Here is a 13,385-nt window from a genome sequence, read left to right on the forward strand (position 1 = left end):
TGGGTTAAGAAGTGGAGTAAGATATCCTGAGGGTGCTATTAGGCTGTCCTATTGAACTCTGTAGAAATCTGGTTGAATTCACAGTAAGATACTGTGAGGAATCCAGAGGTACAGAAACTAGAAGCCTAATGGAAAACCAGAAGACCAGCATCTCCAGGGTTAGCACAAGAAAACTAGTGTAGCTTGTGGGTGTAGGTCTGGACTTCCAGGCTAGTTTGATTAGGCTGACTCTGGTTCTCCCCTATGTTTTCTACCACTCTTATTCCTAAGTAAGGCTCATGTGCTCCCAGCCAAGAACTCTCTTAAGAACAGTAGGGCATCTGGTATAAGTAGTTGAGTGTTGCTCAAAACAGAAGCATGGAAAGAAGAGGTTGGACACTGAGACAGATAGGATTATGGTAGGCCTCAACCATCATGTTAATGATCTTGGACTTTATCCAGTGAATGTTGAGTAGATGTAAGGTTTTATGCCAGGAGATAACATTATCAGATTTCTGTTTTAGAGGGGGAAGTTTGTGATGAGGCCAAAATCAGTTAGGACTCTATGTGGCAAGGAACAGAATCTCTAGTATAACCATCTTAAGAAAAGGAGCTTATTTATTGGCTAATATAACTGAGAAATTTACAGACAGGCCCAGCTGTAGGCTTGGCTTGATCTAGAACTTAAGCAGCATCTCAGCATCCATATTTGGCTCTACTTCCCCAGGGAGTCAGCTTCATTCCCAGGCTGGTTCAGCTTGTGTTAGCAAGATGTTATTAGCAGCCCTAGCCTCACAACCTCATACCACCAAAACCAGAGGAAGAGAAAGCATCCCTTCCAGGAGCTTCCATTGGAGAAGCTTAGATTCTTCTCAGAAGCTCTAACAAACACCTCATAATGTTTTGTTAGCTTTCAACTGGGTTATCTGCTCATCCCAGAAGCTATCACTATTACCAGAGTAACTGTGTCATAGTCTATTCTGGCTGCTATAACAGAATACCATAGACTGGGGGACTTAAACAATAAGTATTTATTTCTCATAGTTCTGGAAGCTGGAATTCCAGGACCAGAGTGCCAGTATGGTCAGGTTCTTGAAAGGGCCCTCTTCCTGGTGGTGTCCTCATATGGCCTTCCTTGGAGAAAACATGAAGAGAGAGAGATCACATGTCTTCTCTTCTTTCTAGAAGGGTGTTAATCTTATCATGAGGACCCCATCCTCATGACTTAATCTAACCCTAATTACCTTCCAAAGGCACCACCTCCAAATACCATCATATTAGAAGTTAGGGTTTCAACATATGAATCTTAAAGGGACACAAACATTCAATCCATAGCAAAATATGTTGATGTGGGCCTTAGCTAATCAAGACCCATTCTGCAAATAAGGACCCATGCCAGAAATGGAGGAGGGGGAGCCCCACTTATACTATAGCTTAATAGTGGAGTAGAGATGGTTTCCCAAAGGAAAATCAAGAGATGTTTTTACCAAAGAAAAGAATAAATTGATGTTGTAGTAGCCAACTCCCAAGATGACCCCCAAGGATCCTCACATTTTGGTTTTTACACATACTCTCCTACACATACTAGGTTTTGTCTATGCAGCCAGTAGAATACAGCAGAAGTAAAAACATTGGAAATTAAATTTTAAAAGACTATGGCTTCCATATTGAGTAATCTCTCTCTCTCTCTCTTTATCTCTCTCTCTCTCTCTCTCTCTGTCACACACATACACACACCACCACCACCACCACCACCTCAGAGAAAAGACAGCTGCAGTATGGTGACACTCAGGAAACCTAAGGAGAGGCTGATTGAAGCCTCCAGCCAACAGCCAGCAAGGAAGGGATGCCAGCCAACAACCATATGAGTAGGCTAGAAGCAAATTCTCCAGCCCCACTGAGTCTTGAAATAATCACAGCATTAGCCAACAGCAGGATTGCCACCCCCTAAGCAATGCTAAGCCAGAACCACCCAGCTAAGCCACTTCCAGATTCCTAACCCTCAGAAACTATGGGATATAATACATGCTTGTTTCCAACTGTTAAATGTTGAGGTCTCACAGCAATAGGTCACTGAGAGAGATGGTGAAGCAACAACAGTTGTGCATTAATTCAGTCAGTCATGGGATTGATGGGGCAGTGGTAAAGGCAGGGGACAAATCAGAGAAATGTTGAGAAGCCAAATTATAACAAGTTGGTGATAGATGTGACATAGTGGGTGAGGGAGAGGCAGGAATCAAATTTCACCTCCAAGCTGTAGTATGAGTGCAACAAAGAATACAGGATAAAGGGATAATGCCCATGAATTCCTTCAGGTTCTTTGAGTTGGAAATATGTGGGACAGACATGTGCTAGAATCTCTGGAAGGAGATTCCAGCAGGCAGTGGGTACATAGGGTCTGAAGCATGATAGTGTAGGCCAGAGTAGGTGGGGGGTTTTTTTAAGTTTCTTTTTTTTTTTTTAGTAGTCTCTACACTCAATGTGGAACTCGAACTCATGACCTTTAGATCAAGAGTTGTATGCTCTTCCAACTGAGCCAGTCAGGTGCCCCAGAATTGTTTTCAAAATCAAATTGAAAGGGATCCCCCCATAGGGACCCCTAGATGGCTCAGTTGGTTAAGTAGCTGGCTTTGGCTCAGGTCATGATCCCCAGGGTCCTGAGATTGAGCCCCACATGGGGCTCCCTGCTCAGCGGGGAGCCTGCTTCTCCCTCTCCCTCTGCTGCTCCCCCCCCCCCCCCCCGCTTATGCTCTCTGGCTCTCAATCTCTCTGCATTAAATAAATGCATAAAACCTTTTTTAAAAAATAAAATAAAGAGATCCCCATATATGTGACAGCTGGACCACAAAAATAGATGAAGTCACCCAGGTTTTTGTTGACGCCAAGTTGGGAAGAGAATATTCTGAAAACAGATTAAGAATGTATTTGCCATGAGGTGCCTGGGTGGCTTAGTCAGTTAAACATCTGACTTCGGCTCAGGTCATGATCTCCAGGTCCTAGGAGTGAGCCCTGCCTTGAGTTCTGTACTCAGTAAGGAGTCTGCTTCTCCTTCTTCCTCTGCTCCTCCCCTCCCTCCTGCTCTTGTTCTCTCTCTCTCTCAAATAAAAAAATAAAATCTTAAAAAAAAGAATGTATTTGCCATAAAATAAATCAGTCCTGCAGATGTCTTGTACAGCATGGTCACTACAGTTAAAAACACAGTATTGCATATTTGAAAGTTGCTAGGAGAGCAGATTTTAAAGCTTCATTACAAGGAAAAAACTTATAACTATATGTGGTCAGCAAACAAATTACGATCATTTTGCAATATATACAAATACTGAATCATTACATTACACATCTGAAGTTAATATAATGTCAAATGCCAGTTATATATCAATAAAAATAAAAAATTTTTTAAATGCATTTGCCTTGGAAGGAGGCTTCCAACGAGCAGTGGAGGAAGGGCCCTGGAGATCCCAAGCACAAACACTATGGGAATGAGATTTTGGGGGGATTGGCTGACCAGAGGCTTACAATCTGAGCAGGACCAAGGGTTCCAAGAGTATGACTAACTTGCCTTATAATTTGGACAGGACACAATCCATTGTGTATCTACTCTTCACTTGGTACATTTGTGTATAACAACTTGGCTCACACACTCTGCATTAGTCCACCAAAAATATATTCTTACTCTATTGCATCTAACATTTGATTTTAAATACATGCTCCTTCGGTTTATGATTATAAGGCATGTCAACTGCATTTTTAGTCTTATTTTCGGTAAGTCATTTGTCAACCTTGACTTTGCCTGGAATCTGGGCTATAGTCCCCACACCTGAAAGCATCTTGCCTTTCTCCAAATTCATGTAGTGTTCACACTTTACATCTCCTCTAGCAGTTACCACAGACTGCCTTGGAGTAGGATGATTTATGGGCAGATTATAAACTTTTTGATGTCAGAGACTGTTTTATAAATCTTATATCCCTCTTAACAAGAAGATGATTTCCTGAACCCAGTAGGCAGCCACACAATCCAGCCCATATGGAACACCTCGTAGGCTGGCTGACCAATGCCCACTCCTTGTTTTTGAGGAGCGGTATGTCCTGCCCTCCTGGTCAGACCCTCTGCTGCCTGAAACTGCCCATAGCTATTAGTAATTGACTCATCATAGTTCAATGAAATTCTCTTGACCTCAGAAATTTTTGAGTTTGGAACTGAGAGACCCAACACTGAGGCATCTTACAGGCAACATTCCAGAAGGAAGTCTGCTTCCCACTCTGTGGCAGAAGTACTCAACAGCCCTGATGCTCACTCCTCCTAAAATTGATTTGTTCAAACCTCCTGGATCTCATGAGATCCCTGGGACTTCCCACTAGTTTCTTCTTCTTCTTGCTTAAGCTGGCTTCTGTAACTTCTGTAACTTCAGTGACCAGCTTAACATACAACATTATCCAGTGCAAACAATAAAAGATGTATTTATCATTAAGCAAGCACTCAGAAGAAGTATTTCAGAATGAAATCCAGGAGCAAGAATGTGTCCAGGCCTGAGAAGGAATCAGAAACAGGAAGTGGAAACTGTCAGGAACGAAGAAATATAGTCTTCCTCTGTCCTCTCTCTTTCTCTTTAATATCCTTTGCTCCCTCGCTGCAGGCTGGCTTGCCCTGCCTCTCGGTCCACATGGTGGAAGTTGGCCCCATCATATCCCCCATTTTTTGTATCTTCTCCGTCCAAAGGGATATCCCAAAAGGAGAGTGGAATCTCTTAGTCCCGATTCCAAGTTCCCTACAGAGGAAAATCTGATTAGTCCAGCTTGGGCAAAGTGTCTATTCTGGTCCCATCAGAGGAGATAAGGTCACATGGTACAAACATAGACAGCCCACCTCACAGATAAGGATGGAAGAGTAACAGGGTCATTGTAAACTATGCTGGCTGCCTAAGTTGTTGAACAGATGAGCTGCTCTACTTCAAAATGGCCCAGTCTGCCTTACGTCCAACTTACAGCCACCCACCACCCTTCTACTAGGGCAGGCCAAACCGGCTTATCTGTCTTCCTACACTAGGCTCTACTTTGGCATAGATGTGTGGAAACCACCCTATTTGTCTGAGTCATGCTTATTTTTGTCACTGTCTGATGTAGGAAGATACCCTAAGAATACCTACTGTACCTTATAACTTTCAAGAATAGTCAGAAGCCTACTATGTGCCAAGTACTGTGCAAGGGTTTTGTAGACTTAACTCATTTGACCTTTCCAATACCTAACATGGGTATTGCTAACCTCATTTAATGGAAGAGGAAATACATTCCAAGAGGTCTATTTTCCAAGTTTTATAACTATTAGTGACAGTGAGGGATTCAAACTAAAGTTTGTCTAAACTCAAAGCCTGTTTGCTCTTTCCACTGGGCCAAGGTCAATTTCAGTATGGAATGGAGATGGGGGGGCAGAATGGGTCATGTGTCTTGGAAAACAGAGCCTGAGAATGGAACGGAGCTCTGGCTCAGGGGCTGTCCTGTCCTCCCCACAGCCTTCACTCAGCATGCTGCCTCTTTGACCCAACATCCTCCAGGAAAATAGGGCCAACAAGGAACACAGTAATAATTATGCTAACAACAGGGCTTGAGATTCTGTGTGATAATTTATCTTTTGAGTCTCAAAGCATTTTACGAGTATCACCTATCCCAGGAAGGTTTAAAAGAGGCCAGATTTAGGGCAGTGCCAATAATAATAATAATAATAATAACAGATTACATTTATTGAGTGCTTACTGCTCCTGACACTGTGCTGCCCAGACCTTGAGTGTATTCAATCACTTAAACCTGAAAACAAACCAAGTTTTCATGAGAGGTGACTGAGACTGAGACCTAGAGGAAGTAACTTCCGGGGGTCACACAACAAGTGAGTGTGGGAACCCAAGCTGATTATCTCAAAGAGCTCTAACTGACACTGCCATGATGAAAAGTAAATACTGGATAACTATGCAAGGAAAACTTAAGGACCAGAGAAGTCTCAGGGGTACCTGGGTGGCTCAGTTGGTTCAGTATCAGACCCTTGATCTCAGCTCAGGTCTTTTTTTTTTTTTTTTTTTTTTTTAGATTTAATTTATTCATCCATGAGAGACACACAGAGAGAGAGGCAGAGGCAAAGGCAGAGGGAGAAGCAGGCTCCGTGTGGAGAGCCCGATGCGGGACTCAATCCCAGCATTGTGGGATCACGCCCTGAGCCAAAGGCAGATGCCCAACTGCTGAGCCACCCAGGCATCCCTCAGCTCAGGTCTTAACTTCAGGGTCATGAGTTCAAATCCCAAGTTGAGCTTCACACTGGGCATGGAGCCTACTTAAAAAAGAAAGAGAGATTGTTTTCTGGTGGGAAGGTGAGGCCAGGGGCAGGCATCCCGGAGTGTGATGAGTCAGGAAGCACACCCTGAGAGGCAGGGGCTGCCACCTCCCAGCAGGTGGTCAAGGTTATCTTTACTTAGAGTTTGAAGCCACAGTAGCTGCTGCATCCAGCTTGCTGCGCAGGACCGCCCAGGGTATGCAAGCCCCTAGGGACATGCCAAGACTTTCCAAGGGATATCTAGGTATTAAATTCCATTTTAAGGGACCCACCTGTAATTTTAGATGCTTGTCTTAGCCAGTATGAGCTGCTATAACAGAATACCTAAAACTGGGTGGTTTATAAACAATAACATTTATTTCTAGCCATTCTGGAGACTAAATCTAAGATCAAGTTTCCAGAAGATTCCATATCAGATCAGAGCCCACTTCCTGGTTCATAGATGAGCCAACCATCTTCTTACTGTTTTCTCACATGGATGAAGGAATGAGGACATTCTTTGGGTTCTCCTTTATAAGGGCACTAATCCCATTACCTGATCATCTCCCAAAGGCCTCACCTCTGAACTCCATCTCACTAGGGGTTGGGATCTCTACATATCAAGATAGGGAGATACAGACATTCACTCCCTAACAACCCTCCTTTCCAATCCTTTGCTTTTAACTAAATTAGAGGAGGTTATAACCAAGTTGCCAGCCAACACCTTATTAAGTGTAATTTTCAGCACTTGGGCGGCAGAATCGGTTAAGTATCCGACTCTTGTCTTTGGCTAAGATCATGATCTCAGGGTAATGAAATCAACCCCCCTGTTGGGCTTTCCACTCAGTGAGGATTCTCTCTCCCTCTCACTCTGCCTCTCCCCTCCACCATGTGCATGTGCTCTCTCTCCCTCTCTCTCAAATAAATAAGTACATATTTTTAAAAAGTGTAATTTTAATCAGTCATGAAATCATTTTGACACATAACTCACAAGAATTTTACATATTGAGTGACATTACTTTAATAAAACTCCATCTATTTCCATCTACCTGTTTATATAAACAATATTTCTCAGTACTTATGTACATAAATACTTTCTTCTTGCAATGAATATTATTCATCCAAGGATATATGGGGGGTGGAATAGCCTGATTCATCTCATTGAAAGATGCTTTTCTAGTAAAATTATTTTTGAAATGAAATAACTATCAAACTTTGTAATATATTTATTGTGGGTTGTAGGAGGTAAAAGAATTCACCCAAGACAGAACAAAAGAAATAGAAGTTTATTGAATACACTACAAGGGAGCAGCAGGCAGGAGAGACTCTGCCATGAGGCGGTGGTAAGGGGCTATATTTACAGGGCTGAGTGAGGGAGTAGAGGATGGATGGAGTTTTCCCTTTTTTGGTAATTTCAAGAACTGTCCCCAGCTGTAAGTAGCCCATTGGAAAGTTAGGGCTTGATGAACCTGTGTGCATCAGCTCAGTGGTCACTGTGGGCCCTTTTGCCTTGCTCAAGTTTTTATCCCTCAAGTCTGTTGCCTGAAAGCAGCCTCTGTGTTTGTTTTGATTACAGGCAATTGGACATTTTGAAATTTGTATTTATATACCTAATTTTGATGCATAAAAGTAAGAAAATACTTTAAAGTATGAGAACATCATATTAGGGTAAAAATCTGTGGGAGTGATGGAATGGAAAGGAGCTCAAAAAGAAAATGAATGGTACAAATTTCTGTCTTTGAAGAACAGAGGATGCCTGGATTGTGCAGTTAGTTAAGCATCCCACTCTTAGTTTAGCCTCAGGTTATGATCTCAGGGTCATAAGATCGACCCTTGCATGGGGCTGGGCTCAGCGTGGAGTTGGCTTGAGGCTCTTTCCCTTGCCCTTCCCCCCACTGCCCCTGCACACATTCTCTCTCTCTCTTTCTAAAATAAATAAATCTTGGGGATCCTTGAATGGCTCAGTGGTTTGGTGCCTGCCTTCAGCCCAGGGCATGATCCTGGAGACCCGGGATCGAGTCCCACATAGAGCTCCTTGCTTCTCCCTCTGCCTGTGTCTCTGCGTGTCTCTCTCTCTCTCTCAATCTGTGTGTGTGTGTGTGTCTCATGAATAAATGAATAAAATCTTTTAAAAATAAATAAATAAATCTTAAAAAAAAAAAAGAGGGGGCACCTGGGTGGCTCAGTCAGTTGAGTATCTGCCTTCAACTCAGGTCATGCATGATCCCAGCATCCTGGGAACCAGCCCTGCATTGGGCTCCCTGTTCAGTGGGGAGCCTGCTTCTCCCTCCTGCTGCTCTTATTCTCCCCCACCCCAATAAATAAATAAATAATCTTTAAAAAATTTTTTTAAAAGAAGAGCTGGTTTCCATGTTTTAAAATGACCGGGATAGGTATCAAATTGCAATGGTATGCAGATCTCAATGGATTTACTTAAGAGTGATGGAATAGTTTTGTTTTGGAATGTTGATACTGAAAATGCGCTATCAATCAATGGTGAAAAGTTTTAGCTATTAACTTAAAAACATGGGGGAAAGTTCATCATTTTTCTAAGTTGTTTTAAAGGCAAGGTGAGGGATCCCTGGGTGGCTCAGTGGTTTAGTGCCTGCCTTCAGCCCGGGGCGTGATCCTGGGGTCCTGGGATAGAGTCCCACATCGGGCTCCCTGCATGGAGCCTACTTCTCCCTCTGCCTGTGTCTCTGCCTCTCTCTCTCTCTGTGTCTCTCATGAATAAATAAATAAAATCTTAAAAAAAATAAAAATAAAATAAAGGCAAGGTGAACAGTGAGACCAGAAGACCACAGGCCTGAGCCATGGGACTCAACACCTGAACACAAGAAGGAAGATTTAAAAGGTTAAGTGTAATGGGAGTTACTTCATCTGGGGGCATGACTGGAGGCCTGTCCGCACACTCGGTCCTGTCCCCATCAAGTGACATTCTGTGAAGCAGGTGTCTGCTCTCAAAGGCCATCTCCTTCTCCTTCTCACAGTCTGCAGCTCTGAAACTCAGAATCAGACTCATTGAAGGGCCTATTTGACAATGTGATTTCTGGGTCCTTCTCAGACCCGTGGAACTATGTTCTTTGAGAAAGAGACTGTCTAAACCCAAGCTGGTGTGGAACGGTGTGGAACCATTTGGTCTGGTATGAATGGCTGTTCCTTCTCAGAAAATATGCATTTCTGAGAAAACACTTGAGCAATTTCGGACAGATTTTAACTGGCTTAAGAACCTTTTCTGGAAACTTCACCTAGCCTACAACAGGCTTGGGAGAAGCCTAGAGGGCTTTAACCAGTGCTACGAGTTTCCAGTAGTCTTTAACCTGACACTCTTCTTCCCTCTTTTTGTCCACAGTCCAACAATTACTGTCTAAATCGGCGCTGTCCGATAGAAATACAATGCTAGTGGCCATATCTTTTAAAAAGTAAAATAAAGAGCGTGTCTGGGTGGCTCAGTCAGTTAAGCATCTGCCTTTGGCTCAGGCCAGCATCCAGCTCCAGCCCCACATCTGACTCCCTGCTGAGCAGGGAGCCTGCTTCTCCTATCCCTCTGCCTGCCACTCCCCCTGCTTGTGCTCTGTGAAATAAATATATAAAATATTTTTTTAAAAAGTAGAATAAAAGAGGTGAAATTAATTTTTATAACATATTTTGCTTAACTCAAGAAATCTAAAATATTATCATTTCAATGTGTAATCAATATAAAAATTATTAATGTGATATTTTACATTTTTACCATGTTAAGTCTTCAAAATCTGATATGTATTTGACACTTACAGCCCACCTCTACCAGACATACCACACTGCAGGTGCTCAATAGCCATGTGTGGCTTGTGACTTCTATATTGAACAGCAGATTTAAACATTCTCATGATTTCCTTTTAAAATGTCCTTGCCAAGAAAGAAGTCTTTGAATTAGTTTTTTTCTTTTTTGGAAAGCCTTCACCCTTGCAGCAAGTTTGAAAAGAAACTGATGTGTTTGTAATGAATATTTCTGAAAAGTTTATCTAACCAAACGGCAGTGTTTGGAAATGTGTATCTTAACCCCCACTCCAGGTGATTCTTGTACACACTTGGCTTTCGGATCACTCTTCTGACTAGTCCACATCTACTTCCAAGTTGCAAGTGGCCAACCCAAATTTTCTCATGCTTCAGGAGCATACTTGTATGAACAGCTGATACAAACTGTAGATTTCTTGTCTTGAGGTATTGACCTCAACAAAGTGATGTCAGACTCCTGAATCTAGGCTCTGCTACATGTCCCAGACATAGGGGCTTCAAGCACATGCTTTGTATGTGGAAAGGCTCAGTAATTGGTGGCTGCTATTTTTAGGTGGCCTGGCGTCAGAACCAGCTTCCACCATTTAAAAGCCATGTGATTTGGACACATTCCTTGACCTCAGGTTTTCATCTTTAAATATAGGGATGGCAATGCTCCTACTTCATAGAGCTGGACCCATTAGGTAAAGTCCACTGGACCATCCCTATATGCAAAAAGGGTGGACGCTAAGGAAGCACACATACCATGGCAAACCATTGGCATCTAACCAAAGAAGGTAGGAAGGGATTTTCATAAGAGTTGGGGCTTTTGCTGAATAATTTGGGGAATGAATAAAGGGGTAAGCAAAGACAGCTCTGGAATGAGTATCATCAGGAAGTAAGGACAGTTTGGCAGTTGGGTTTTTCAGAAATCTTTGTCAGAGAGGCAGGAGAAACAAGGGTGTTACTGGTAAGAAAGTAATAATGACTCAAAAGAAGAGGGGTTGTATGGCCTGGGCCACAGCCCCTTAAAAACATTGGTTTAGGCTCTGTTAGAAACTTTAAGTCTGATGGCCACCTGGGATAGGAAGTAGATTCAGGACTTTGTTTTCTCACTATAGAATTAAGCTAACTGTGGAATGTTGCATCCCCAAACCTTTTATCGGAAGTTCTATACCTCATCTGGAAACCAAAGTTGCCACGTATTTTTTTTTAAAGATTTATTTATTTATTTATTCATTCATTCATTCATTCATGATAGAGAGAGAGAGAGAGAGAGGCAGAGACACAGGAGGAGGAAGAAGCAGGCTCCATGCCTGGAGCCCAACACGGGACTCGATCCCGGAACTCCAGGATTGCGCCCTGGGCCAAAGGCAGGCGCTAAACCGCTGAGCCACCCAGGGATCCCTGATAAATTATTTTGCCATATATTATAGTGACCTGCACAGCTCAGAACCTTCAAGACCTTTTAAAGAAAAGATTTCAAGTAGCAAACTTTCTCACGGTCTATGAGTCTAGAGAATAAGATTTCTCAGTCCTGAGTCATTGATGTTAAATAACATCACAATCAATTTTTATGGTTCAGGGCAGCCCGGGTGGCTCAGAGGTTTAGCGCCGCCTTCAGTCCAGGGCCTGATCTTGGAGACCTGGGATCGAGTCTTGCGTCAGGCTCCCTGCATGGAGCCTGCTGCTCCCTCTGCCTGTGTCTCTGCCTCTCTCTCTCTCTCTCTTTGTGTCTCTCATGAATAAATAAATAAAATATTTTTTTAAAAGTCTTAAAAACATTTGTATGGTTCATAGTTGTAACAAGAGTTAAGTGAGATCAAATATACAAAGTGCCTATGCATAATAAGGGCCCAATAAACGGCAACTGCTCTTATTAGCTTTAGGATTAGTGATGGTATTAGTGTCAGCATTAGTGTTATTCTTTCAGGTTTCCTATTAAACCATTCTTTTCCTTTTGCTACACGGCTGCTTCCAATTTAAAGGTAGACAGTTTTTCTTTGTTAAAGATTTTATTTATTGATTTGAAAGAGAGTGAATGAGAGAGAGAGAGAGAATCTGAAGCAGACTCTGCACTGAGCACAGAGGCCAACATGAGGCTCAATCCCACAGCTGCGAAATCCAAGAGTTGGTTAACTAACCAACTGAACACGCCCCCAGGCACCCCTAAAGGCAGACAGTTTTTCACCAAAATCTTAGTCCACATTGGATTGCTCATGAAGGAAGCCTTGCAGAGTCTCCAGATGCAGGACTCCCCATGTTCTAACACTATCCAGAGCCAGAGGCTCTCTTTCCATCAGGAAGCACTGCTTTCCTTTTCTGAGAATTCCATCTTGGCTATCAGGGTATCACTTCTGGACTTGTTTTGTTTCTCATGTCCAAAGTGCTTAAGGGCTCCTTGGGGAAGAGAACCCTATTTTATCAGGAGCTACTCACACATTTCAACCTTGCTGCACTAGAAAAAGCCACTCACGTGTGCACAGGACATGCACACACATGCCTATGCAATGTCAAAGGTTCCCCAGGTTCTGTTGGCTGTTCAGTTTCCTCTGTGCAACACCCACCCCTGTACCCCCAGCTCCACTCTCCTTCACACCTGAGGAAACAAAGTCATTTTCAACATCTTTGTCAGACAGGTTTTACCAGCTCCATGACCTTCCTTCTCTGAGTGTAGCACCGGTCACACTTCTTGCTTTCAAATGCAGTGATGTTGGGATTAATAATAGAACATTTTCTTAATTTTGAGTGTTTTAATTCATTTTAAACAAACTGCTTATTTTTCTATATGCATCTCATCAGGAAAGAAAGAAAAAGAAACAAACTCTGCAGAGAAACCAGAAGAATCCAAATATCACCACAAGGAGACCCCCACATATGCCACCAACATGTCAGCATTCTTTCTGGCTTTCTCCCTACGCATATGGTCTTTTGTCAAATCAAAATTAGGATTACGCTTTAGCAGGGTGATAACTTTTTTTTCCCCACTTTGCAAGAATATACCACAAACATCTTATTCAAATAAGATGATTTAGGCATCACAATTTTTAAGGGAGGGCTTATCATTTTTTAACTCCATTTGGGGTGTTTCTGAAGACCTGGTGGAAGTTTTTTCTCCTGTGGTAGTCACTTCAAAACCAGGAACACCACACTGAGCAAGTGGACAGGGGGTTGCAAAATGCCTTGAAGCATGTGACAGCTGTGTATCAACAGGGCTGGAGGCTGCCTCACCCTGTCCTTCTAAACTGGACAAGATCTTTCCTAAAATAAGCCACTAGGACAGGCCACACATACCACCAAGTCCTCAGCGATAGTCAGCTGGCCAAATTCATCTTGTGGTTAATCTGCAGTTCTA

The sequence above is a fragment of the Vulpes lagopus genome, chromosome 6 (genome assembly GCF_018345385.1).
Source record: "Vulpes lagopus strain Blue_001 chromosome 6, ASM1834538v1, whole genome shotgun sequence".
NCBI classification, from domain to species: Eukaryota; Metazoa; Chordata; class Mammalia; order Carnivora; family Canidae; genus Vulpes; species Vulpes lagopus.